At 38.9% G+C, this 26,603-nt stretch overlaps 1 protein-coding gene across 2 annotated transcripts in view; it reads right to left on the reverse strand.

The window, feature by feature from the left end:
• Nucleotides 1-26,603, reverse strand: part of ACYP2 (acylphosphatase 2) — a 192,632-nt gene that overhangs the window by 95,090 nt on the left and 70,939 nt on the right. Inside the window, exon 5 of one of the 2 annotated variants that reach the window (XM_058428447.1) lies at nt 25,118-25,564. The exons of the other annotated variant lie outside the window; for it this stretch is intronic. The gene's annotated coding sequence lies outside the window, so the exon portion shown is untranslated. Of the gene's footprint in view, nt 1-25,117; nt 25,565-26,603 lie in introns of those variants that run through there. 2 annotated transcript variants of the gene reach the window in all.

Genomic DNA, 26,603 nt, shown 5'->3' on the forward strand with positions numbered 1-26,603 from the left:
CCAAGTAGATGGGATTAGCAGAGCAAGAACTAACAGCAGTTAGGTTTTTCTCTTAAAATAAAACACACATCAAACTTATATAAAATGCATATTTCATATAAGTTAAATATCACTGTAATGCTATACTTTAAGTGGCTTTAGAATTGAAAAACTATTTGCATGTTTAAATGCATAGAAATTTGGTTTTGGAGCCCAAAGTATTTATTCATTTTTTTTGCCGTCAGGAAACTCTAACAGTATTTCTAAAACAAAAATTTATGAATCTATCATTAAAGGTCTTCAAATTATTGATGTTTTAAAAATATTTGTTTTAATTTTTGATAATCTATAAAAAGAAATTTAAAGATAGCCTGTGTCTTTCAGATGACCCCATGCAACTGAGTACTGCATGAGATTTTTGTGCAGTAGTTTGTATGTACAATTGAGTTTACATCAGTTAACTTCAGGGAAATCTGTATAACCAGAAGGAAGGCCCTATGGTCCAAATAAGAAGAGAGGTGAAAGAGACCAGTGCCATCATTGCCTATAGCAACTCATATCAATTTATTGGAAATAAGTATGGTCATAAGTATGCAAAAAATTTTTTTTCTATTCCTGAGCCTAGCAGCAATTGCATCAGATGCCTATTTAATGGAGATGTCAAATAGGCTAACTTTACTCTCAAGTAATGCAGCTTTAAAGAGTTACCAAGTGATACATCTTTAATCTGCTATTCCAAGACTATTCACTGGCAGAGTTTTACTGAAAAAAACACTTAATGAGCCTAATTTCTGATTAGAGACTGAAAATTATTAATACTATTTTGAATAAACAATACTCATAAGTATTTACAATACTTATGCAAATAGGTATTTGTTAGATATGTATTATCAAAATTCAAACACAGAAACAGATGAACCATAGAACTAGACTTGTGGCAACATCTTTCTACTATAATCCCCTAAATCAACAACTATTTCAGCAAAGCAGAGTCACTCATCCCACTAAAACATATTGGAAGTGAATTATAACACTGTTCATTTGAATATAATGGTTTTGTAATCCTATTTATGTTTATTGTTTTAGTTTTATTTGTATAGAGTTATAAGCACAAAAATTACATGTTTGTATATATTAAGTAATGTAATAAACAATATAAGTAATATAAGTAACATAATAAAAGCAATTTCAGTCAACATTGAAGTCCAGGAATTTTATTTTTCTAAAAGAGGATGGGATATAGTTCTCAACTTGGGGGACTCTGCTTTATGATATACGTTAGTTTTATCAAGGATTTAAGAGAAAAGGAATGTAGTACCATGGTTCTCTGTTAATTTTTTTTTTTTTTTTTTTTTTTTTGAGACACAGTCTCACTCTGTCACCCAGGCTGGAGTACAGGGGCGCAATCTCGGCTCACTGCAACCTCTGCCTCTGGGTTCAAGCAATTCTTCTGCCTCAGCCTCTGGAATATCTGGGATTACAGGTGCCCGCCACCATGCCCAGCTAATTTTTGTATTTTTAGTAGAGACAGGGTTTCACCATGTTGGCCAGGCTGGTCTTGAACTCCTGGCCTCAAGCGATCCGCCAGCCTCAGCCTCCCAAAGTGCTGGGATTACAGGTGTGAGCCACTGCACCACCCTTGATTTAAATTTTATTTATTGATTGCAAAGTAAGTTTTTTTCCATCCTTGCTTCTGCTTTATTCCTCAACTTCAAAGCTCAATGTGGCAGGAATAGAGTGAAGATGGCCAGAAATGGTGGGATGCAATCAGGAAAAGGAACCCCTTTTTTTAACAGTCTCTATACTGAATTGTAAATGCTTTCATTTTTTGTCTCAAACTGAACTGTCAGTTTCTGAAGAGATAGGATGGTGCCAACACCTGTTACAACTGAGAGGCGTAATAGATGTTTGCCAAATGAAGGAATGAACCATTCCAGGTCATTTTCTCACTTAGCTTATTCTAGTCTGGTCCAAAGAAAATGCGTCCAAACAATGTCTTAATATTGTTATTTTAATTATATAAGACATACCTTATAAGAAGTGTACTTGTTGACTGATCAGAGTCACAATCGATTATTAAGTGTCAAAATTCTTGGAGACTTACCTCTGGAGGAGACTCTCTGAATAAGAAACAATTCTAGATGGACAGTGTATTCAAATTTTCCAGAGAAAATAAAACATGAACTTTTATCCCCCTTCCATTAAAATTATTAACTATAAAATAAGTACAACAACCAAGAGTCAGAAAGCAATATGGAATTAAAATAAGCAGTACATTAAACAGCAATATTAAAAATGCATTATTTAAATACATTTTTTTAAATCCAATAGTTTACAAAAATGAAAACTTTCTCTACTTCCCCCCAATGTCATATTTTAAGAAAACAGATTTTTTTTCAGTTTCTGGGTGGTACTGAGAAGCCAGCAAACATTCCTAGCTTCATTCTTAAGAACTGATGAAATACATCTGTAAAAACAAACAGTTTTAAAAGTGGAGCTTGCCAAAAAAAAAAAAAAAAAGTAAAAGCGAAGAATTGTTTTTGTCATTTCCTCAATACTTTAATAAAGGAGAAATCAAAGTAAAACCCAATAAACTTTCTATTACAAATTGCCTCAATGAACATATATGCACACACACACAAAATCACACAATTGGGTATGAGGACACAATGCAACAAATGCCTACTCCCATGATATTTGATTTATGACATAGAATATTATGTAATACTGTAAGCATATGACAATTTTTCCTCTTACTTTTCTCTGTAACTGAGACCTATACTGAGCCCTGAAAAAAAAATCGCCCTTTTTTTTCAAAATCTAAACTAATTCTTATCAGCAGGCTGTCTAATGAGTTAAGTGAATCACTAAGCCACTCTTTCAATTTGGGCTTCTGCAGCAAAGAGGCCTTTGGAGCTAAGAAAATAATTTTTGTTGTATCCTGCTCTTCTGGACAAAAACTAATTTCCTGCCCAACCCTGGGAGTCACATGATTCCAAGCTAATGGAAAGTCATGTAGAGATCAAGCTCTAACAATTAAAAAGAAACATCCCACCCCCTGCACCCCCAGCTCCCACACCCACACAACAAACCTCCATTTACTATGCTAAGGATTTAAAAAAGAAAAAAGAAAAACATAGATGGAAGTCTCCCACCGAAAGTAAAAATCAGAAATGTTAAGACTAAGGGTAGTATGTTATTCACATCAGGATCAAACTGAGCAATCAGAGAGACAGAGGGAAGAAGAGGGGAGGGAAAGAGGAAGAACCACTTTAGGGATATAGGGGGAAAATAAAAAGATTTTTTTTTTTTTTTTTTTTTTTTAGTGTGAATTGAATTACAGAAGACAAAAACTTGGTGACAAAAAAAAAAAATTAGAGGGCGAGTGTAACTGAAGACTCTGACTGGATCTTGAGAGTCAGATGAACAGCAGGCTTGACATCAAGGAACAGCAAATCACATGCAGACCATAACCCAGAGAATACATTTCATGGATCTGTGGGAGGTCCTGGAACACTCTGTTATAACAGGCTTAGGATTGCAGAAATTGCACAGGATGACAAGTTGTTTGACCTTGTCTCTCTAATCTACATTTTGGCCACTCTTCTAAGTATGCATTCAAAATTGCCCAATATTGAATGCACACACAGAACTTGAAAGCTGAGTTTCAAAGAACAATCTAGAACAATACCATTGCAGAAGACTGACTCAAAAAATGTTCTGGAAAAAATCCAAACTGATAAGAATCATGGTTCATGGCTTTTATGTTTCATGTCCTATTCACTCAATTTTGGAGCACTACAGTATAATTCACATCTTTATTACTGCAGAGTTGCACTAAATATTGAATCCAAGTTAGTAAAAACACTAGCTACCATTATCTTTAATTTGGCTCACTGACAATAACATTTGCAAGAGGCCTGTGATATTACATTTTATGTGTCAACTTGGCTAGACTATGGTGCTTAATTGTTTGGTCAAATTTTAGTCTAGAAGTTGCTGTAAAGGTATTTTGTAGATATGATTAACATTTACAATCAGTTGAATTTAAGTAAAGCAAATTACCCTGCATAATGTGGGTGGGTGTCACCCAACCAATTGAAGAACTTAAAGAACAAAGACTGAGGCTTCTGAGAGAGGAAATTCTGCTTCCAGACTACAACATAGAAGTTCTACCCATTTCCAGGCTTCAGAATCAAGATTACAATATCAACTCTTAGCTGAATTTCTAGCCTGCCAGCCTTCCCTACAAATTCCAACTTGCCCACCATCATAATTGCATGAGCCATTTCCTTACATTCTCTTTCTTTCTACACACACACACACACACGCACACACATATACATGTATATTCACACATATATACATATAATAACTTGAGATATAGGCATATATATATACCTATATATCTATATATATAGATAGATATCTATATAAACATATATACAGACACATATACTCTCCCTCTACATATATACATATATACACATGTACATACACACATATACACACACACACAATTGGTTCTGCTTCTCCAGAGAACTCTAATACAATAACAAAAAAATTAATGTACTGCATTCATCCTAATATTATGTAAATTTTAAAACTTGAGAAAAACATTGGCTACCATCAAATTTACAGTTTTCAAATCACTCAAAAGGCTGCCCCAAACAATATGGATGGAGCCCACGAAAGTTCCCTCTATGGTTTATAGCTTTTATTACACATATTGAGAGTTTAAAACAGATTGCACCCCCTACAGGGGAACATTTAGTTTACATTTCTAAATTACATTTTGGAGCAAGTAGGTGAATTTTATTTACTTTACAATTATGGAAAAAAATCACAAAGAGGATTAGATTGAGCTAAAGTGAAAATGGGTCAGTACACCTGTTTCTGGGAAACAAAAAAAGAGACACCAATGCCATGGAGAGTTTACAAAATACTAATAGGCACCTGGCATAAATAAAGGATATCATTTGTGAAAACTACAAGTCTTAGGTCTGTCAAAGCATCGAGGACATTATCTTATTTTCAAAATGCCTTTTAGTACATTCATTCTGAATCAAACACAATAGAAATATCATTTCTAATTAGACCTTTAGCAAAGTGACAGGCAACCTAATTAAACAAGAACATATGATAACATAATCTGAATAAAAGCATTTTAGAATCACAGGACTGGAAAATAAATTTTAAGTGGATAGGAGAATAATTCAAAGTAGTTTTCCAAGCACGACCAACAATGGTGGTAAATAACAGATCTAAATTACGATTCATGGTATCTGCCTCTAATGCACAATGTCATTCATTACGAATATTTAAGAGTATATACCCAAAGGACTATATATCATGCTGCTATGAAGACACATGCATACGTATATTTATAGCGGCACTATTCACAATAGCAAAGACTTGGAACCAACCTAAATGTCCAACAACGACAGACTGGATTAAGAAAACGTGGCACATATACACCATGGAATACTATGCCGCCATAAAAAATGATGAGTTCATGTCCTTTGTAGGGACATGGATGAAACTGGAAACCATCACTCTCAGCAAACTATCACAAGGGCAAAAATCCAAACACTGCATGTTCTCACTCATAGGTGGGAATTGAACAATGAGAACTCATGGACACATGAAGGGGAACATCACACACCAGGGACTGTTGTGGGGTGGGGGGAGGGGGGAGGGATAGCATTAGGAGATATACCTAATGCTAAATGATGAGTTAATGGGTGCAGCACACCAACATGGCACATGTATACATATGTAACAAACCTGCACATTGTGCACATGTACCCTAAAACTTGAAGTATAATAATAAAATTAAAAAAAGAAAATTATTTGCAAACAAATAAATTACAGTGATACACTGAGCCCAAGGCCCCAAACTTAAAACCCAATGTCTTCAAGGACAGTGGAATTAACAAAAATATGGAAAGTTTCAGGTATAAGAAGAGGGTGAGGAGGCAGTGTGCATGCCCCATCAAAAAGCAAGCTTACATTAAAATAATGCAGTAACTTTATTCCTTCTCAACAGAATGCATCAGTACTAGGCAGAATTCAACAAGCAACTGCTAGTTTATGATCCTTGGACTAGGCAATAGAAGTAAATTAGAATGATAAATACATGAATTATTAAAGAGAACATGGCCATAAATATCCAGGAAATATATACATCAAAAAAGGAATTTATGTTCGATAACTACATTATTCATAATTACTGATATACATTAACCCTAAACCAAAGCTTGTATCACATTAAAAGCACAAAATTAGCTGTGGATGAATATCCTGACCCAATTATGCAAGACACTTTGGTAAATCTGTGTAGACTAAAGGCTCTGAGAAGAAAGTTGAACTTCAGAGGGGTAGAGGGGAGGAGAATTTCAGAAAAGGGATTTATAAAGGAATGAAAATATTTGGAAGACATTGGTAAAAAGGAGATACTTGGGAAGGTAAATCTAAGTCACTATAGAAAGAATTTTGAAGAGATGGGTCTTTACCATCTGGGCCCTCTGTGGAAGAGCTGAAAATACCTCACAGCAACAGGATGTGACTGCTGCCTCATCTGGGAAGACAGATAACTCAGGCCATCTCAAAGAGGTAAAGGGTAGATGTATAATAGGAGTAGGTGAGGAGAGGAGAATGTATACTGGTGTCATAAGTGGATATGCAAAGGTTTTGTGAGAAACCAAGGACAAGAACAGAAAACAGTAGGTCACCCTATAAGAAACCAAGCCTTCTCTTCCTTGCAGATGGTCTATCTGCTTCTCTCTGGGCATCATCTCAGATGTTGACTGCTTTTTCTGGTGTTTCCCTCTCCAGGCCCAGATGCTGTCTCAGAATTTTTTAGACCAGCTCCCATGGGTTACTGGCAATATCCACCATGGCCTCACAGACTTTACCCACCACGCCTATGCAGGTGCTTGAGAATACATACTCCCGGACCTAAGAAAGCAAAGAAACTTTGTAGACATTTTAAGGGAGGTAGCAATTCAAAGGAGGGAAACCAGAATAGAGAGATAGGCAACTTTTACAAAAGCCGAAGTAATGGAAGAAACAATAAAAATGTAGTAAGAATGTTTAAGGGGATACACAAGGAGAATAACTACAAAAACTCAAGGAGAAGGTGCCTATGAGAAACATGAACTCTGGGGCTTAAGTTCCAAAAGGATGTAAAACGAATGGCTGGTATTAAAAACCAAACTAGTAAACTGGAATATGAAGCAAAGGAACTATCACATCACAAAGCAGAAATAATGAAATGTCAATCAGTGGTGAAAATATAACAGGCATACAGGACAGATTCAGGAGGCCTAATAAGCAAATAGCATGTCCAGAAAGAGAGAAAAGAGCAGAAGCAATAATCAAATAGGAAAACCCTGAAGTGAAGAAAGAATTGAGTTTTTCAGATCAAAGGAGCTCACTGAATGCCAGGCAGTTATAAGGGAAATAAAAGACACATTCTTGACATTTTTATGGTGAAGTTTTAAACTCCAACTAGAAAGAACAAGTCTTTTAGGCTTCAAGACAGCAAGAACAGGATATTTACTTATAAAAGTAAAATAATCAGGCTGGCATCAGACCTTTCATATACCACACTGGAACCAAGAATAAGTATATAAACTTTTGAGAAAAAAGGACTGCATTCCAAGAATCTTGTGTCCAGGCAAGATATAATCCACGGGTGTCCAATCTTTTGGCTTCCCTGGGCCACACTGGAAGAAGAAAAATTGTGTTGGGCCACACATAAAATACACTAATACTACTGACAGCTGATGAGCTGAAAAAAAAAAAAAAATCATAAAAAAAAAATCCCATGGCTGGGCACGGTAGCTCATGCCACTAATCCCAGCACTTTGGCCGAGGTGGGCGGAACATGAGGTCAGGAGTTCGAGACCATCCTGGCCAATATGGGGAAATCCTGTCTCTACTAAAAATACAAAAAAAAAATTAGCTGGGCACGGTGGCACAAGCTTGTAGTCCCAGCTACTCAGGAGGCTGAGACAGGTGAATCGCTTGAACCTGGGAGGCAGAGGTTGCAGTGAGCCAAGATTGTGCCACTGCACTCCAGCCTGGGTGACAGAGCGAGACTCCACCTCAAAAAAAAAAACAAGAGCAACAACAAAAAAACCTCACAATGTTTTAAGACAGTTTATGAATTTGTGAATTTGTGTTGGACTGCATTCAAAACTATCCTGGGCCATGGGTTGGACAAGCTTAATATAATCTGTAAGGTGATTGGAAGAAATTTTGTATTTATAAGCATTCAGAAAGTAAATCACCACTTATCCTTTTTGAAAAAAAAAAGGGGGGGTATTAGAAGAGTATTCCAGTTCTGACATATGATAAGCAATCAAGATAATATATCATATTAGTAGAAAAAGGAAAAACAAACCAACTGGCCAACTTAATAGATGCAGAAAAAGCACTTGACAAAATCTAGCACCCTTTCATGAGAAAAACCACGCAACAATCTAGTAATAGAAGCTTTCTCAACTTGAGAAAGGGCATCTACAAGAAACCCACAGCTAACATGATTATAAAAGAACAAATTATTTTTCCCCTACCATCAGTAACAAGGCAAGAATGTCTACTCTTGCCACTTCTATTCATCAGTTACTGGAGTTCTAGCCAGAGCAATTAGGCAAGAAAAAGAAATAAAAGGTATTCATATTAGAAAGGAAGAAGTAAAACTATCTCTATTTGCATATGACATGATCTTACATATATAGATGATTCTGATGACTCCACCAAAAACCTGTTAGAACTAGTAAATAGGTTCAACAAGTTTGCAGGGTGCAGGTTCAAATACAAAAATCAATTGTTTTCCTATACACTATCAATAAACAATCTTAAAATAAAATTAAGCAAATAATTCCATTTACAACATCTTCAAGAAGAATAAATATCTAGGAATAAATTTAACAAAAGAAGTGCAAAACTATAAACCAGAAACTACAAAATATTGTTGGAAGAAATTTAAAAAGATCTAAATAAATAAAAAGACAATCCCAAGTTTATGAAATGGAAGACTTAATACTGTTAAGATAGCAATACTCCCAAAGTTGATCTATGGTTTCAATAAAATACCTATCAAAATTCCAACAGCCTTTTTTGCAGAAATGAACAAGCTGATCCTAAAATTCATATGGATTTGCAAGGCAACACGAATAGCCATAACAATCTAAAAAGAAGTCTAAAGTTGGAGGACTCACTCTTTTCAATTTGAAAACTTACTATGAAACTACAGTAATCAAGACTGTCTGAGCCAGGCACAGTGGTGTTCACCTGTAATCCTAGCTACTTGGAAGGATCACTTGAGCCCAAAAGTTCAAGGCCAGCCTGGGCAACACAGCAAGATTCATCTCAAAAAAAAAAAAAAAGCCGGGCACTGTGGCTCACGCCTGTAATCCCAGCACTTTGGGAGACTGAGGCAGATTGATCACCTGAGGTCAGGAGTTCGAGACCAGCCTGGCCAACATGGCAAAACCCTGTCTCTACTTAAAATACAAAAATTAGCCAGGCGTATTGGTGGGCGCCAGTAATCCCAGCTACTTGGGAGGCTAAGGCAGGAAAATTGCCTGAACCCGGGAGACAGAGGTTGCAGCGAGCTGAGATGGAGCCATTGCACTCCAGACTAGGTGACAGAGCAAGATTCCGTCTCAGAAAAAAAAAAAAAAAGCCAGGCACAGTGGCTTATGCCTGTAATTCCAGCACTTTGGGAGGCCAAGGCAGGTAGATCACCTGAGGTCAGGAGTTTGAGACCAGCCTGGCCAGCATGGTGAAACTCCGTCTCTACTGAAAATACAAAAATTAGCCGGACATGGTGACATGCACCTATAGTCCCAGCTACTCAGGATGCCAAGGCAGGAGAACTGCTTGAACCTGGGAGGCGGAGAGTGAGCTGAGATCATGCCACTGCACTACAGCCTGGGTAACTGGAACAACTGGATAGCCAATGGCAAAACAATGAAATTGGACCTCTACCTCACACTGTATGCAAAAGTTAACTCAAGATGAATCGAATACCTAAATGTCAAGGCTTAAAGTAGAAACTTAGAAGAAAAATAAGTGGGCCACGCACACTGGCTCACGCCTGTAATCCCAGCACTTTGGGAGGTCGAGGCGAGCGGATCACCTCAGGTCGGGAGTTCAAGACCAGCTTGACCAACATGGAGAAACCCTGTCTCTACCAAAGATACAAAATTAGCCAGGCGTGGTGGCGCACACCTGTAATCCCAGCTACTTGGGAGGGTGAGACAGGAGAATTGCTTGAACCTGGAAGGTGGAGGTTGTAGTGACCGAGATTGTGCCACTGCACTCCAGCCTGGGTGACAGAGTAAGGCTGTCTCAAAAAAAGAAGAAAGAAAAGAAAAGAAAAAAGAGAGAGAGAGAGAGAGAGAAAGAAAGAGAGAAAGAAAAAAAGAAACTGGCCATCATCAACTCTTAAAACTTTTATGCTTCAAAAGACATGACCTAGAAAGTGAAAAAACAGCCCACAGAATGGGAGAAAATATTTGCAAATTCTATATCTGATAAGGTTCTAGTATTCAAAATATATAAAGAACTCTTACTATTCAACAATTAAAAAAAGGGAACCAACTGGGTGTGGTGGCTCATGCCTGTAATCTCAGCACTTTGGGAGGCCGAGGCGGGTGGATCACGAAGTCAGGAGATTGAGACCATCCTGGCTAACACGGTGAAACCCCATCTCTACTAACAATACAAAAAATTAGTCGGGCGTGGTGGCGGGCGCCTGTGGTCCCTGCTACTCAGGAAGCTGAGGCAGGAGAATGGTGTGAACTCAGGAGGCGGAGCTTGCAGTGAGCCGAGATTGCGCCACTGCACTCCAGCCTGGGCGACAGAGCAAGACTCTGTCTCAAAAAAAAAAAAAAAAAAAAAAAAAGAGAGAGAGAACCCAAGTTTTTTAATGGGCAAAGAATCTAGATAGACATTTCCCTAAAGAGTGTATACAAATGGCTGATAAGCCCATGAAAGGATTTTAACATCATCAGCCACCAGGGAAATACAAATCAAAACCATGATGAGATACCACTTCCCACTCTAGAATAGTTATAATAAAAAAGACAATAATAACAAGTGTTGGTGAGGATGTAGAGAAATTAGAACCCTCATACACTGTCAGTGGGAATGCAAAATGAAACAGACACTTTTGGAAAACAGCCTGGCAGTTCCTCAAAAAATTAACATAGAGTTGCCAAATAACCCAGCAATTCTACTCCTAGGAATACACTCAAGAGAACAAATAACATATGTACACACAAAAGTGTGTTCATGAATGTTCACAGCAGCATTATTTGTAATAGCCCAAAAGTGGAAAGAGCCCAAATGTCCATCGACTGATGAATGGATCAACAAAATGTGGCATATTCATATGTTATTCGGCCATAAAATAGAATGTATCACTGATACATGCTACTACATGAATAAACCTTGAAAACATTATCCTCAGGGAAAGAAGCCAGACACCAAAGGGCATATATTGCATGATACCATTTATATGAAATGTCCATAATAGGCAAATCCATAAAGACAGACAGTAGATTAGTGGTTGCCAAGGGTTGAGGGTAGAGAGAAATAGGGAGTGACTGCCAATGGGTATCCAACTCAAGCCTTGTTGAGTTGGATTTCCTCTATAACCTCATTTAATCTTCACAGTAGCCCTGTATACGATGAGGGCAAGTATGTGCATATATATAGATACATGCATGTGTATATGCACACACACATATAAACACATACACCCACACAAAATCATCTGTACTTTATAGATGAAGAAACCAAAGATCAAAGCAATTAATTAGCCCAAGGACACACAGCTAGCAACTGAGAGATACCAAACTCAACTTCAGATTTTTTGACTCCACATCTTCCAACTGAAAAGACTCTTTCCTTTTCATGTGAACGAGCAAAGCTGTATAAAGATATCCTTTCTATAAAAACAAATATAACTGAGATGCAAAAGAGAAGCTTGCGAGTTAAAGGAATATTTTGTTAACTAGGTTTAAATACAAAACTGTGTTTAAATTCAAGCGTGCCTCTGCACGGATGCTCACTGCACACAGTTGGTGGATTGTCCAGAGATGTCAGAGAATAGTAAGATACAGAACCATTGCAACGATCACCAGGCACCCATCAGCGTGGCTCCTGCATGACAGAACAGTGCAGTGTAGTGGTTAAAGGCACTGACTCTGAAGTCAGGTTGCCTGGGCTGAAATCCTGGCTCTGAAGCTCCCTACTTCTTAAACCAAGGTAAATCCAAGCTTCACAACTCTGTATTTCCCTCACTTCAAAAATTATTTCTCCTATAGTCTTTTCTGTCTTCCTAAGTAATAAGCCTAGAAGTGAGTCATCCTCGATTTCTCTTCTGTCCCTATCCAAAAGCAGATCCAATCCACAAGTCTTGGGAATACCATCTAACCCCAAAACTTACTCAACTCTTTGTTTTTCTCCACTCGTACCAGCCAAGTCTCATCGTGTCTTCTCTCACCAGGATCTAGGCCTCACGGGTGTGTAGCCTATGCAGTGGTTCAGGGCCCCTCACTCAGGTCCCAGACTTAGTCTGATGCTCTGCTGTCACCATCCTGAAAATCTTAATAATCTTTGATCTTGGATAAGTGAAATCTGATGGGACAATGACGCATGTGCACGAGCAGAGGAGACAGGTGTCTTGTGTATCTGTGGTTCCTTATGACCCCATGTGGGTATGGTGTTCACGAGGTCCCATGAGCACAGAATTTTAGCTTACCACAATGCATGGGAGCTTAGTGAGTCTAGAAGGAAGTATGAAGTAAGAGTGTTACATCTACAACTCAGCGAGCAAGGACTGCTCACAGGGCTGACGGGCCATGCTTGCCTTTTGAACCAGAATTGACTTTGAGCACAGAAAAAAGGCAATGGTGTTCTGAGAAACCTAAATGACTAGGAAACCCTACAATATCCTCTCTTATTTGTGTTACTTCCCTGGGTTAACCTAGCACCCATGCTAAAAATGACGAGAGAAGGAAAGGGGGAAAAGGAGAAGCTGAGGGGAGAGAGTGTTGGTAGAATGGGCATGGAACGAGAAGTGAAATAAAACAGTTGAGCTTGTTTTGTGCCGCATTTCCACAGCTCCAGTAAGAATAAAGTACATATGCATGTATGAACTATGAAACATAAGTTGGGTAATATCAGTGATTCTGGATATGAGCTAAATGTTTTCTTTAATTTATTGATTTTTGTTCATGTTTTATAAGTCTTTTATCCCTAAAAATGTTCTTATATTTGCATTTAAAACCATCATTGCACAATATACAGATGAATGGTAAAATTCATGCTAATATTTTTAAGCTTTAATTTTTCTTTACTTAGAATGACATTAAACAACAAAACAAAAACATACCATGACAAGTTGATGGACTGTGAAACAAAAAGTTTTATAGTTTAGTACGTTTAATGGTACTCTCTTCCGCCTGCGTTTTGAACAAGAGGCCCCACATTTTCATTTTGCTGGAGGCCCCACAAACTATGTAGTTGGCCCTGTGGGAACCATATGATAGCCTCCTTCCTAACTGGTTCCTGGCTTCCTCTCTTCCCCTGCCACACTCCTTTCTCCACAGCAGCCAGAGTGTTCTTTTTAAAATCATAAGTTGCCCAGGCGCAGTGGCATACACACCTGTAATCCCAGCACTTTGGGAGGCCGAGGCAGATGGATCACCTGAGGTCAGGAGTTCGAGACCAGCCTGGCCAACATGGTGAAAGAATGTTGTAAAAATAAAAAATCAGCCGGTGTGGTGACGCAGGCCTGTAATCCCAGATACTTGGGAGGCTAAGGCAGGAGAATCGCTTGAACCTGGGAGCCCGAGGTTGCAGTGAGCCAAGATCGTGCCACTGTACTCCAGCCTGGGTGACAAGAGTGAAACTGTCTCAAAATAAAATAAAATAAAATAAAATAAAATCCCAAGCAGATCACTTGAACCCTGCTTAAAACCCTCCAGTGTAGGAAGAAGTACCCACAATAAAATATGTTTCTTACCCAAGACCTGACTGTCCCTCCCCAGTCTTTTGACCCAAGCCTCCACCACACATCCCCTTCTAATTATTCCTCAAAGAAAACGTGTTCCTGCCTCGGGGCCTTTGCACCATGCAGTTCCTCTGCCTAGAATGCCTTTACCCTAGATCTTTCTATGACTGGCGTCTCCTTGCCATTGGGGTCTCAGCTCCTCCCTCATCCTGGCCACCCCATCTAAGCAGTTCCCCAAGCACTCCTGTCACACAACCTTCGCTCTGTCTTCTCAGAGCATGCATTGCTTTCTGATACTACGTTGCTTACTAATGTATTGCTTTCTCCTCAAGACTATAAGCTCCTCAAAAGCTGGATCTTTGTGTATACTGCTCACTACTCTTATCGGTAAAGGGAAAGGGGGTTCATGCCCCGGGGAAGATGGGAGTAGGTGGAGAAGTTCCAGCTTCCTCCCCCGCAACCCCTGCAGGGAGTGGGAGAGAGAAGTAATTCTGAGATGCATTGTTCACTGTTCCTCAGAGTCCTCAGATATACAGTGCCCTGGGTGACCCCTGAGGTAGCTCTCAACCCAACATCAACTCCTGTATTAGCTTTTCTTCCTTCCCTGTTTCATTCTCCCCTCTCCATCATTCTGCTTCCTGAAATCACCTCCCAACCAACCACTCACTGTCTCAGGCTTGCTCTCAGGGAGATCTCAGCTAAAATAATCTCTAAGCCTCATTTTCCTCCTTGTAAAGGGGGGTTATAATACTACCTAATCTTGTTAGTAACTTCTCCAAACACAGCGCTGTTTTAACTCAGTGTTGTGCTATGAGGATTAAATGAGGTGACACGTTGACAGTTCTCATCATGGTGTCCGGCACACATGAAAATTCCACCAGTACTACTTCGCTCATAACACCAACAGCGAGCAACACTTCAAGCAACACTTAATCTACCATGATACACTTTCACAGGAAATCAAACAGGCAATTCAAATAAATGTGGGGCTATCTTCTAGCACCATGGTCCTCTGGGGGCGATTTCGTCCCCACCGGGGATGTGACAATATATGGAGACAAATTTGGTGACCACAACTGGGGGTTGCTACTTGCAACTAGAGGGTGAAGGCCAAGAGAGGCTGCTAAACATCCTAATGCACAGGACAGCCCCTCACAACAAACAATTATCCAGCCCCAAATGCCAATAGCACCAAAGCTGAGAATCCCTATCTAGCACAGTATCCTGATGAGAGGAGCTTAATAAATATTTATTTAATGTAATTCACCGAATCTTAGAAAAAACTGAAATAATCACATCAGAAGAAGAAAATTAAATCTTGGCTGGATGTCTGTGTATGTTTACCACAGAAACAAAGCCATATAAAGCACACATCCATGGCTCATTTTGGAAAAAGGACAAATCCTTTTTTTTAAAGGACAAATCTTAAAATACGTGAGGCCTGTAGTCCCAGTTACTCGGGAGGCTGACGTGGGAGGACGGCTTCAGCCTGGGAGGCGGAGGTTGCAGTGAGTGGAGGTTTCAGCGAGACAAGATTGTGCTACTGCCCTTGAGCCTGGCTGACAGAGTGAGGCCCTGTCTCAAAAAATAAAATATGTTAAATATCAAGGTATAGCACAAGTTCTAGATGCCCATTTAATACACACTCAGCCCTTTCTCTTTAGTAATAAAATCCAATTTTAATTAAGATGACAATGTGGGCCGGGCGTGGTGGCTCATGCCTGTAATCCCAGCACTTTGGGAAGCCAAGGCGGGTAGATCACCTGAGGTCAGGAGTTCGAGACCAGCCTGACCAACAGGGTGAAACCCTGTCTCTACTAAAAATACAAAAATTAGCTGAGTGTGGTGGCAGGCACTTGTAATCCCAGCTACTTAGGAGGCTGAGGCAGGAGAATTGCTGGAACCCAGGAGGCAGAGATTGCAGTGAGCCAAGATCACGCCATTGCACTCTAGCCTAGGCGATAGAACGAGACTCTGTCTCAAAAACAAAAAACAAAAAATGATGACAATGTACCCCTCTAAAAGAATTATTTAACCATCCTTTCTTGCAACTAAATGAAGCACATGTCACTGAATAACAGCTCCTAAGAAAAAGCTTTAAAGACAATTGACCCAGTTAGTACAGTGTTTTTTTTTTGTCTTTGGACAGTCTTCATTCTTGCGACCTGGCTGCAGATGTGATAGCTGGGACTGCGGGGGCCACATGGCAACCATGAAGTGCCCTGGAGGATGGAGTTTGGGATCCTTGTGAGCAGGGAACTGCCATGCGAGCCATGAACTGTGTATCTCTGTACTTCCCTTACATAAGAGAAAAACCACCCTCTCTTTTGTTTCAGCTAGTACTACTTGGGCTTCCAGTGACACTTACTTAAGGGATTAAATCTATAAACTATAGTCGTGAAGGGAGACTGACTGTCAAAGGATATATATCTAAAATATTAATATCATCTCTCAGTTAATTATCACTAGCAACAAAGAAGTTTAAGGATCTGAGAAGATCTGCGGAGGTCCATGAAGCTAGCTAAATTGGTCTGTGACTGGCAATGCCCTCTATACCATAGAATCTAACACTCGGCCCTCTTATAGCAGTGACCACATTCCCAAAGGAGCTAATGAGGCCAACAGAAGAGAAACAACCTGTAGGCAGATGCACACAAAGTTCTGTGAAGATCAAAAACTGCCATTGTAAATATGACTAAAAAGAAAAGAGTGAAGCAGTTTAGCCACTGAATTTTGAGGTCTCTATTCTGACCTAGTTTGGGGAGGTACCAAAAATAAGTCAATGCATATGGTTCTCTCTATTCCTACCTTCATTTGAATATTCAATATCAGAAAACACGACATCCTAAAATAGCTTCTAGAGTTTCCACTAGTGATACTAACTCTGAATATATACACTTCTAGTAATATACAGTCAAGTGACCACCTACTATGTGGATAGCATTGTAAGAAGGTATAAAGGTTCATAGAAGAAGGAAACGGTTCATACCTAACCTACTTTTCATATCTAGTTAGGAATACCAAACATGATACTTGCAAATAAATTGATAACAACATGACAAAGCAACAGAAAGTGTTTGCAGAACTTGTAAATACATTAAAGAGAAAAAAAGAACAAAATTAAAGGTGAAAAATAACATAGTCTTTGATGTTGATGGTACTTATTATTCAATAGATATAATTTGCACTATATGTTCATATAATATATTATTATATAATATTATGGACTTCCTGATAAAAGAAAAACAATCAATGAGTGCACTCAAGATTTGAATAGCATGCCTCCTGGATGAAAAAGCTGAGTTGAAGAAAAGCTTTAACTCAATAAAAGTATGCAGTTAATTTTTTTCACTTCCAAATATTGATGTCTTACTTCCTGTAGAATTGACTAAAATTCATTACACAGTGTTCCCAAAAGAAAATGTTGATGGGGGCTGGGCGCGGTGGCTCATGCCTGTAATCCCAGCACTTTAGGAGCCCAAGGCAGGTGGATCACTTGAGGTCAGGAGTTCAAGATCAGCCTGGCCAACATGGTGAAACCCCATCTCTACTAAAAATGCAAAAATTAGCCAGGTGCGGTGGCACGCCCCTGTGGTCCCAGCTACCTAGGAGGCTGAGGCAGGAGAAATCACTTGAACCTGGGAGACAGAGGTTGCAGTGAGCCTCGATCATGCCATTGCACGCCAGCCTGGGCGACAGAGGGAGACTCCATCTCAAAAAGAAAAAAAAAAGAAAATGTTGATGGGGTGAAAGATGATCAGTCCTAAGCCTTCATATATCATGCCTATTTGGAAATCTGATTTTTAATATTTTAAGCACAGCACAAATAAAATCAAATGAATGGAATATTTTACTCTATAATTTTTAAGCAAATTTTAAATGAATCATAAATGAGAGTGTTTCTATTTTTTCCCAACTCATTATGTCAATTACTTTCTAATATATTAATACTTATTTGCAGATACAAAGACAACAATAATATACTAATTACAGATCACAAAAATTGCTGCCATTTTGCCAGCATGCACTATTTGTATAATAACAGTTGTCAGTCATTCCAGGCTACATTCCAACCTATATTATACATTAAAAATATAAGGTTGATTTTCATCATGAGTATAAATTCACATAATTATTATTAAATGAAAATTTGGCCTTATGAGCAAAACAAGAATACAACTGAAAGAAAAAACAAATATAAAGCTAAATTGTATTCATTCAATACAATTTTTATTTTATCTTTTGAGTATTTGTCATGACTAAGTGTGTGCCAATTCAAGAAATACGCATCTGATTCAGAGACAGGGTAGAGTCAGCTCTGGGAGCTCATCCCAGCCCTACCATCTAACAAATGGTATCTGTTTAAATGAGTTATTTCACTCTCCCTAAACTTCCATTTCCTTCTGTCAACGAAGTTTGATAATCATTTCCATTTTATAGACTTGTTTTAAGAATTAAATGAGGTAATAAAGATATTAATGTGGTAACAGATACATAAGTATTCAGCAAATGTTACCACTTCTTCTTCTGTTATTAGAACAAAATAAAACTAAAAAGTGCAGTACTTGACAAACAGGGAGTGGAGGTCTCTTTTCCCCTTTAAAAGGACAGTTAACACTTCAATAGGTCTTAAAACAATTTAAACCAGGACTTCAAGTTGAACCAAGTGTAGCAGTATGGGAAAGGTTTTGCTCAATTCTGTTTTCATGTTTAAGTCACATTTGCAATACTTTCATAGGGACTACTAGTTGAAGCCTGATATGGTTTGGCTCTGTGTCTCTACCCAAATCCCATCCTGAATTGTAATAATCCCCACATGTCAAGGGTAGGACCAGGTGGAGGTAACTGAATCATGGGGGCGGTTTTCCCCATGCTGTTCTCCAGATACTGAGTTCTCAGGAGATCTGATGGTTTTATAAGTGTCTGGCATTTCCCCTGCTGGTACTCATTCTCTCTCCTGCTGCCCTGTGAAGGGGTGCCTTCCACCATGATTGTAAGTGTCCTAAGGCCTCCCTAGCCACGCAGATCCGTGAGTCAATAAAACCTCTTCTCTTTATAAATTACCCAGTCTCGGGCAGTTCTTTATAGCAGTGTGAGAACAGACTAATACAAAGCCCATATTTCTTCTTCTATTTAAAAAATATTACAAGCCTCTTTTTTTTATACAACAGGCAAGATATAATGAACAAAGTGGCATCAAAGTTTTTTGACTAATAACACAACTTCCCAGGTTCTGGCTGGAATTAGAAACTTATATCAATAAAACTGGATATGTTATCTTCATTTGTATTTTAAGCAGTGCTCAGACTTTTGGATTTCACAGACTAGTAATTTTTTTTAATTTTGAAAAGCACCATAAGGTTGACAACATTTTATATTTGAAATTAAAAAAAATTAAAAATAAGTACTGTGTAATAGGGATATTTTAAAACAGTAATAAAAATAGGGATACTAGGGAAAATTTTTAAACTGTCATCTACTATCTAGAGCATTTAATTAAAGAAAGAATATTCTAACACTATAAAAAGAAGGACATACTTTCAGATACAGGAGAAAAAAAATATTTCCCAAGAAAGAATAGCTGGCTTCCATACACTGATACGTGTGTATGTGTATACACACATATATACACACGTCTTCTGTGTACGTAGCCTAAATTTTTTTCTCCATGTATTAGTTCTTGGATTTAAATTTGGGAGTCCTCAAGTACAAACAAGATTTTTGACAGATTTAAGATTTTATTTCATTAATTGCATTTATCAATTACTGAAGAAGGAAATATTACTGGTCAGAAATTCACTCAATAAATATGTATTGGGTGCCTGCCATACACCAGGACTGTGAGCATTGTCTCAGTGGAGCCCACTTCCTGTGGGTGGACAGAAAATAGACAAGTATGTCTACATATGTTTATTATCTGTCTAATAACAAGCATATGCTTAGATATTGATCCGTGCTAAGAAGAAAAATGAAGTAGGTTAAGATGACAGAGAATAATGGAGGGGGAGGGAGGGTATTCAAAGAAATCTTCAACAGGGGGACATTTGAGCAGAGTTCTGAATGAAATGAGAGGGTTATTTGGACACCTCCGGTAATAATAATGGTTAATAGTTACACAGCATTTACTCCTGTGCCAGTGACTATTCCAACTGCTTCTCATAAATTCATTCAATTAGGGATTGTATATAGGTACATTTACTATCCCCATTTTATAGACGAGAAAACCGAGGCTCAGAAAGGTTAAGTAACTTGTGCAAGGTCACACAGCTAGTGAAGAGCAGAGCTGAAATGTGAACCCCAGAGGGTCCGGCTCCAAAGAGTCTTGCTCTTAACCACTACAACTATGTTCTACTGCCTGTCAGCGGGAAGAGCAAGTGCCACCCTGAGGCAGCATTTGTGTGTTTGTTTGCCAAGATCAAGAAATAGCAAGGAGAGGCCAGCATGGCTGGGGTACAGGGAGCAAGGTGGATGGGCATAAAAGATCAGATCGGAGAGAGAGGATGGTACAGTGGAGAGCAGGGGGCAGTTTACATGGGGCCTTGAACTGCTGCATGGCAATGACTTTGGGTTTTATTCTGAGAGAAACGGGGTTAGGGTGGCTGTTATGCAAAGAAAAGACTGTTGGGGGCACAAGGGAAGGCAGGGAGCTGAGTCTTACAGCCACTGCAATAGTCTCAGAAGAGAGTGACGATGACTCAGGCTGAGGAGGGGATCACTGGAGTGGGGACATGAGAAATTGATTATCTAGATTCCAGATATATTTTGAAAGTAGAACAGAATTTAGTAATGGCTAAGAGATGGAAGAGAAAGAAACAGAATTCATGGATTACACCAAGCTTGTGACTTGAGCAACTATAAGAAAGAGACTTTTGCTCATATAGGCATTTGCTCGTATAGGGAGTACTGAGTAAGAAATGGGTTGGGGGAGAAAATCTAGACTTTGGGTTTGAACACACTAAGTTTAACATGCCTGTTAGACACTCAAGTGAAGCAGCTTGACATCTGACTCTGTAGTTCAGGTCTAGATATAAACACTTGGGGTATATCCATTTATAGAGGAGACTGAAAGCCATGGAACTGTAGAGGGAGAAAAGCACTATACGCTGGGACTCCAGCCTATCCAGAAACAGGAGATGAGGAGGAACCATGGAAGGAGACTGGGAAGGGCGGGCTGTCAGTAAGAGAGGAGGAAGATCATGGCAGTAGGATATCCTGGCAGCCAAGGAGAAGAGAGAGGTAAAAGATGTTGCTGAGAGGTAAAAGTGAGATATGAAGACAGATAACTGGCCACTGGATTAACACTTGGAGGTCATCAGTGACTTTAACAAGAACAGTATCAGTAGATTAGTGAGAGAAAAAGGGAGGAGAGAAAGGGGAGACAATGAGAGACAAGTCTTTCAAGTTTTCCTAGACATGAAGAACACAAAAAAATGGGACAATACGGCCGGGTGCGGTGGCTCACGCTTGTAATCCCAGCACTTTGGGAGGCCGAGGCGGGCGGATCACGAGGTCAGGAGATCGAGACCACGGTGAAACCCCGTCTCTACTAAAAATACAAAAAATTAGCCGGGCGTGGTGGCGGGCGCCTGTAGTCCCAGCTACTCGGAGAGGCTGAGGCAGGAGAATGGTGTGAACCCGGGAGGCGGAGGTTGCAGTGAGCCGAGATCGCGCCACTGCACTCCAGCCTGGGCGACAGAGCAAGACTCCGTCCCCAAAAAAAAAAAAAAAAAAATGGGACAATACGTGAAGAAGACAGAGGTCTGGAAAGTGGATTGGGGTTTTGTTTTGTTTGTTTTAAAGGATGAGACTGGATATCACACCAAAAGCTCAGGCTACAAAAGCAAAAATAAATAAATGGGACTACATCACACTAAAAAGCTTCTGCACAGCAAAGGAAACAATCAACAAAATGAAAAGGCCAATTATGGATTGGAAAAAAGGATTTGCAAACCTTGTATCTGATAAAGGATTAATATTCAAAATTTATAAAGAACTCATACAACTCAATAGCAAGAAAACATATAACCTGATTTTTAAAATAGGCAAAGGGACCTAAATAGACATTTCTCCAAAAAAAACCCATAAAAATGTTCAACAGGTATACGAAAAGATGCTCAATATCACTAATCACTGGGGAAACACAAGTCAAAGCTACTATGAGATACCATTTCACACCCATTAGGCTGGCCATAATTAAAAGGAGATAAGCATTGGCAAGGACGTGGAGAAAAGAGAACCTTTGTACACTGTTGGTGGGAATGAAGATTGGTGCAGCCATTACGTCAAACAGCAGGGAGGCTTCTAAATAAGTTAAAAGTAGAATTGTCATATGACCCAGCAATCTCTCTTCTGGGTATACACCCAGAGGAAATGAATTTGCCACCTTGTAAAGATATCTGCACTCTCATGCTCATTGCAGCGTTATTCACAATAGCCAAGATAGAGAAACAATCTAAATGTCCGTTGACAGAAGAATGGAAAAAAGCACAGATATATATATATTAAATATAATAGAATTATAGAGAGAATATAGGATCTACAGAATACTATAGAATATTTAATTCAGCCTTTAAAAAAGAGGAGGTCCTGCCATTTGCCACAACATGGATGACCCTGGAGGACATTATGCTAAGTAAAATAAGCCAGACACAGAAAGAAAATTTTTACATGATACCACTTACCGTGTGAAATCTTTAAAAAGTCAAATATACAAAGTTAGAGAATAAGGCAGTGGTTAGGTGGAGGGTGAGGGGGAGGAAACAGGGAAATGTAGGTCAGAGGACAAAAAGTAGTAGATATTAGGATGAACAGGTCTAGAGACCTAATGGACAACATGACTACAGTTAATAATAGCATGTTATATTTGGGATTTTTGCTAAATGAGTGGATTATAGCTGCTCTGGTCACACACACAAAATGGTCAACTGTGAGATGATGGGTATGTTATTTTGCTTCACTATAGTAACCATTTTACTATCCACATGTATCTTAGAACATCATGTTGTGTATTTTAAACGTACAAAATAGAATTTGGTTTAAAAAATTATGAGAGAGATATCACAGCATGTTTGTTTGCCAGTGGGAATGATCTGAGAGAAGAGAGAGGTGACAGGTGCAGGAGAAAGTCCTTGGGTAGGCAGGTGGGCTAGGATCCAGAGTACGAGTGGAGGGGCTGTTTGTCTGCAGAAACAGGAGAAAGAAGAGCGTCAGGTATGGACATCAGTAGGCTGGGAACGGGAGTGTGAAGCCTACGCCAGTGCTGCTGGCAAGCACACAATCCTGGGGATCTTGTTAAAATGAAGACACTGATTTGGGAGGTGTGGGGTGGGGCCTGAGAATCTGCATTTCTAACACGCTCCCATGGTTGCTGGCCATGGACCATACTTGTGAGTAGCAAGGATGTATGATTTGTTTCTTTAAACAACAATTTCTGATTATAAGAAGAAATGTATGTTCATCTTATAATAAGAAAAAGGCTACATAAAAAATTCTATACCCAGAAAAAATCCTTGTTAATATTTAGAAGTATTTGTCAAAGCTTTAAAAATGTGTTTATGTGTTTGTATGTATAATATTAATAACTACTATTATTTTAGAAAATTAGAATATTATATCTACCGCTTGATCTTTTAACAATATAATAGTGAGCATCTTCTAATTTCCGTAAACATTTTTAAAAATATGATTTCAAGGAAATCAAGGTATACAAACTGAGATATGGAAAAAATATGTAACTTTATTGAGTTTCTGTGTATGTATCCTAATTCTTTTCTTCATGTATTAGTTCTTGGATATTTTTAAAGGTTTTAAAGAGTGTGTTTTAAGTAAATATGCTATCATTTAAGGTTCATACTCTCTATTAGAATTGTATTTTCTCCCTTCCAAAAAGCTCCCTTCCCACTCCTTTTCCCCCAAGATGACATCTCGGTGTGTCTATTTTCTGCTGCTATAACAGAATACCTGAGATTTGATAATTTTAAAGAGGAGAAATTTAATTTCTCTCACAGTTCTGGGGGCTGGGAAGTCCAAGATCAAGGCTACGACAGATTTGTGCCCGGTCTCTCTGCTTCTAAGGCAGCACCTTGAAGGCTGTGTTTCCGGTGGGAAGAAATGTTGTGTTCTCACATGGCAGAAGAGGAAAAGAAACGTAGAGCCCATTCCCACATGCCCTTTTCATAGCGGCATTATCCGTCAGTGAGGATCCCACCTAAACTCCTCCCATTAGGCCCCACCTCCCAACACTGTTGCACTAGGGATTACAGTTTCCAACACATGAATTCTGGAGGACACATTCAGACCTAGCAGAGTGCAAAGGAGAGCTTGGCTTATGCTGGTAGCAGTGGAAGGCCTCTTCTCTGGGTGTGGCCCCCTGGATCCTCACCAGCCTCTACTGAGAAGCCCCTTGTGCCCAGGGCTTACCAGGCACCATGCAGTGCTGCCTGCTGTGCAGTGGCTTATTCTGCCAAGACTTCATAGGCACATGGCAGCCCTGATGTATGTCCCTGGACCTTGCTATTTGCTCTGGTCTGTGACCTTCTTATCCTTCCCCACATCTCTTTCTGTTACCTGTTCACTCAGCCCTTTCGCAAGCAGCCTCCAGTTCTGCATCACACACACAAGCTGTGAGTCCCTGGACATAGTCTCAGGCCATCCATGTAGACATCTCCCTCCAGCAACACTGCCCTGCCACTCCCAAGATGCGCGGACTACACCAAGGAAGTACAGACCACTCCTGGGTTCTTGGGTTCCCCAAGGCCTACCACCATGGATCATGCCAATGACATCCCTGAGGTTTGTAATCCTGGGAGGGCAAGAGAGACACACTGCAATCTGAACCCCTGCTGCTGTCTGTAACAGGCTCCCCTAAAAGCCTTTCTTCCTTCCTTCCCTCCTTCGGAAGGGGGAAGCTACCTGCCCCAGATTGCATGTGCCCTTACATCTTGGCTTATAGTAAAAGTACACATTCAGGCTGCCAAATTTTCTTCCTGACATGTGAAGAATTCTTGGAAATTAGAGGCAAGGCTAGCTTTTAAGACTATTATTTTCCTATGGATGAAAAAAAAAATTCTAATTTGAAACTTAAAGCTGGACAATGTGCCTTTGTCCTCTTCCTTCCATGGTGCAGTAACTCAAAAAGATTACTTGGTTATATAATTTCTTTAAATTAATGAACAGTATTTTACTATATAGTATATTATAATTTATTTAACTAATATGCTATGACTGAATACGAATTATAATTTTCACAGTTTAAAAATAACACTATTGGCCGGGTACGGTGGTTCACACCTGTAAACCCAACACTTGTGGAGGCTGAGGCAGATGGATCACCTGAGGTCAGGAATTTGAGACCAGCCTGGCCAACATGGTGAAGCCCCGTTTCTACTAAAAATACAAAAATTAGCCAGGCATGGTGACAGGCACCTGTAATCCCAGCTACTCCAGAGGCTGAGGCAGAAGAATCACTTGAACCTGGGAGGCAGAGGTTGCAGTGAGCTGACCACGCCATTGCACTCCAGCCTGGGCGACAAGAGCGAAACTCCATCTCTGAAAACAATAACAACAACAACAAAATGCTATTTATACATAAATCTAATATCTGATTATTTCCTAGGTACATATTTCTATAAGTGTAATTATAGGAAGAAAGGAAAGAATATGAACATTTTCAAGGCTTTATCTATATAGTGTTAATTAGTCTTGCAAAATTTTCATACCAGTTTACAATACAAACTGCAGTGCCTGAGACAAGCTATTTCTCTATATACTTCCCACTCTGGCTATTCCATTATATTCTTTTTTTCTCCTCTTGTTTTTCTAAGTTGAGGTGAATTTCATATGTAACATAAAATTCAACATTTTAAAGTGAACAATTACTCAATGACATTTAGTAGATTCACAATGTTGTGCTAGCATTCTTTTTAATCTTTGCCAATTCAATGGTTTAAAAAAGTTCTCTCTTTATATTCAATTTTCTTAACTACTAGGGATATTAAACATTTCACATGTATTTGCAGATCAATGTTTTTTCTTCTCTTGTGAGCTACCTGAACTTTTTTCTATTTGAATGTTTTTTGCAGTGTTTTATATTTCAAATATTTAATATTATATTTATAATACATATATTTCAACTGCATTTTAACAATTTACCTTTCGCTTATAGTATTCCTTGGCATATAACGTTTTAAAATACTTCAAGATGATCCTACACCTTCATATTTTATTTGACTTTCAGCTTATTAGGCCCTCACTAACTCTAAGACTTGGTGTCTGTATATTCTTCCAGTTCTTTAATAGTTTAATCCTTTAATCTGCCTATGATTGATTTTGTAGGCGGAAATAAATTTATTATTTTTCCAAATAATTATCAATGTTCTCAGCATTGTTCACCAAATAAATGCGTATTTATCTATCTAGACTTTCTATTCTATTTCATTAACCTAACTGGCCAATATCTGTATTAAATTAGACTGCTAAAATTATTGTAGGATTTTTAATTCCTCATTCTGAATTTTTGTTTCTTTTTTAAAAAAAAAATCCCTATGCTTTAGGCTGTAAATAACCAAAAGCTCAATTCCAAGAGGCT

Source organism: Hylobates moloch, unplaced genomic scaffold, assembly GCF_009828535.3.
Source record: "Hylobates moloch isolate HMO894 unplaced genomic scaffold, HMol_V3 SCAFFOLD_15, whole genome shotgun sequence".
Taxonomy (NCBI): Eukaryota; Metazoa; Chordata; class Mammalia; order Primates; family Hylobatidae; genus Hylobates; species Hylobates moloch.